The sequence below is a fragment of the Nerophis ophidion genome, linkage group LG04 (assembly GCF_033978795.1).
Source record: "Nerophis ophidion isolate RoL-2023_Sa linkage group LG04, RoL_Noph_v1.0, whole genome shotgun sequence".
Taxonomy (NCBI): domain Eukaryota; kingdom Metazoa; phylum Chordata; class Actinopteri; order Syngnathiformes; family Syngnathidae; genus Nerophis; species Nerophis ophidion.
This window is the reverse complement of record NC_084614.1, coordinates 14,400,597-14,403,988: the sequence shown is the minus strand read 5'-3', so window position 1 is coordinate 14,403,988 and position 3,392 is coordinate 14,400,597.

Below are 3,392 nucleotides of genomic sequence, written 5' to 3'. Positions count from 1 at the left end.
CTTTATGCAAATGAATCGGCTCAGTTCTTATTAATTGTAGCCTCGTTCAAGTGCACATGCATTCATTCATTCAGGCTGTCCATTATTCAAAGAGGCAATTAGACGTCATGTGACCTGCCAGCCATTCAATAAGTGAAACATGGAGCCACAAGGAGAGGGCAAAACTTCTTGTCTCAAGTAGGAAAATGACTTGTGGCTTTTTGTGAAGATTGTCCTCTTTGTTTCATTGTCTCCTAATACTTCATCTTGTACCGTGCTGCTGAAGTACAATTCTGTCCGAGACAATCGTAAATACTACAATATTATTATTTCATTGTTACAAGTCTCTTAAAAGAGTGTGGCAATTTACTAGAAGTTTGCACCAAAAGATCACAGGGATTAATGTTTAACTGTCGTATTTGACAAACTACAGTACTTGGAAAACCTTGTGGTTTATTTCATGAGGACATATATATATATATATATATATACATATACATATATATATATATTATATATATATATACATATATAAATATATATATACATATATATATATATATATATATACATATATATATATATATATATACGTACACACATATACACACTGTATATATATACACATTTACATATATATATATATACACACACATATATACACACATACATTATATATATATGTATACATATACACACACATACATTCATTTACATATATGTATATATATATACACATACATATATATATACGTACACACACATACATACTGTATATATATACACATATACATACACACACACACATATATATACACACATACATTATATATATATATATATATATATATATGTATACATATACACACACATACATACATATACATATATCCATGCATTTTCTACCGCTTATTCCCTTTGAGGTTGCGGGGGTGCTGGTACACACATATACACATATATATATATATATATATATATATATATATATATATATATATATATATATATCCATCCATCCATTTTCTACCGCTTATTCCCTTTGGGGTTGCGGGGGTGGGGGCGCGCTGGTACATATACATACATATATATATATATATATATATATATATATGTATGTATATATATATATATATATATATATATATATTATATGCAATACACTGTTCATATAAAATTACCGTATATGCACAATAAATTCATATATATATGTATGTGTATATATATATATATATATGTATGTATATATATACATATATATATATATGTTCATATAAAATTACCGTACATGCACAATAAATATATATATGTATGTATATATATATATATATATATATATATATATATATATATATATACATACATTAATATATATTTATTGTGCATATACGGTAATTTTATATGAACAGCGTATTACATATACATGGTATATAGTACATATAAATACAGATACATATATACATACACACATAAATACATTTATATACACACACTTTCTACCGTCTGTCCCTCTCAGGGATGTATAAATAGATACACATACATACATATATAAATACAAATACATAAATAAATAAATAATGATAAATGGGTTGTACTTGTATAGTGCTTTTGACACTACTTCCACATTTACCCATTCACACACACATTCACACACTGATGGAGGGAGCTGCCATGCAAGGCGTTAACCAGCACCCATCAGGAGCAAGGGTGAAGTGTCTTGATCAGGACACAACGGACGTGACGAGGTTGGTACTAGGTGGGGATTGAACCAGGGACCCTCGGGTTGCGCACATATATATATATATACACACACACACACACACTACTGTTTGTCCCTCTTGGGGATGCATAAATATATACATATATCTACATATATAAATAAAGATACATATGTCCAGGGTGTACCCCGCCTTCCGCCCGATTGTAGCTGAGATAGGCGCCAGCGCCCCCCGCGACCCCGAAAGGGAATAAGCGGTAGAAAATGGATGGATGGATGGATGTACATACACACATATCAATCCATTTATACACACATAGATACATTTTGTACCATTTGTCCCCCTTGGGGATGTATGAACATATACATACATATATAAGTATATACAAATATACATACATATATAAATATATACACATATACATACATATATAAATATATACACAATACATACATACACTTCCTGTCATTAGGAGAATATGCACAGAAAAAGGTTCCGCCTTTTGCCAGCGGGGGTTTTGATCAATTTGAAGATTTTTGAACACTAATTTGTGAACATTGCCACAGGAGAATGACCTGGCATCTTTTCAAACCGCTTTTGGTCCGGTGAGAGGCATAGAATCGCTGAAATAGGGAGAGTTGGAAGAGCCGTTAGCCTCAAGTGAAAGCGGTTGCCGAGCAACCAGAAGCTACAGCGAGAGTTTGAAGCTTTTTTTTCTGACGACTCAAAACGACAGAAGGTGACAGGCTTAAGATAGGAAATTGTTGAAGAAAGCGAGTTAAAAGTCAAAGAAGTAGCTGCCGAAGAGGCACTGACGTCAGCCAGCTGCTGCGATGTCAAAATCGAAAGGAAAACTCAAACCCTGAAAACCTTGAGTCTCTGGATAAAGAGCACAAGGGGAAGCAAGACTTGATGCTACAAAAAACAGTTGATGACATAGAAAATGCACGACTAAATCACAAAGCAGACCTGATTATTAGGTTCTGTTGGTCTTGAACCCCAAGATGCAGCGATGGGGCCACAGTAATGAGGCAAACAGGAAGTACCAGTGAAAATAAGAGAACTGGAAAGGAAACAGTACCAAACAGTTAATAAAATAAAGTCCAAACTGTCATGACACTGGAAAGACTAACAGTGGTTAGAATGTCCGCCCCTCAGATCAGTAGGTTGTGAGTTCAAACCCCGGCCGAGTCATAACAAAGACTGTAAAAATGGGAGCCATTACCTCCCTGCTTGGCACTCAGCATCAAGGGTTGGAATTGGGGGTTAAATCACCAAAAATGATTCCCGGGCGCGGCCACCGCTGCTGCTCACTACTCCCCTCACCTCCCAGGGATTGAACAGGGGGATGGGTCAAATGCAGAGGACAAATTTCCCCACACCTAGTGTGTGTGTGACAATCATTGGTTCTTTAACTTAAGAAAAACAACATCAGAATACAAAGAAAATATGAGAAGTCTGCAGGAAAATACAGAAAGTCTGCAAAGTCAGAATAATAAAACAAAAAAGGGTTTTCAGGAAATGCTTCATGAGGTGAAGATCCTCCAAAAATAAATGATTGCGGTGAAATGAGACAACAACATGCTGAGATGAAATGGATCAGGATCAACAAATGAATATCTACGTGAGAGCACCGAATTAAACCAAGATCCTTCACCAAAGCTGTGAATAGTGAAGCAGAACCAGATGTAATGGATG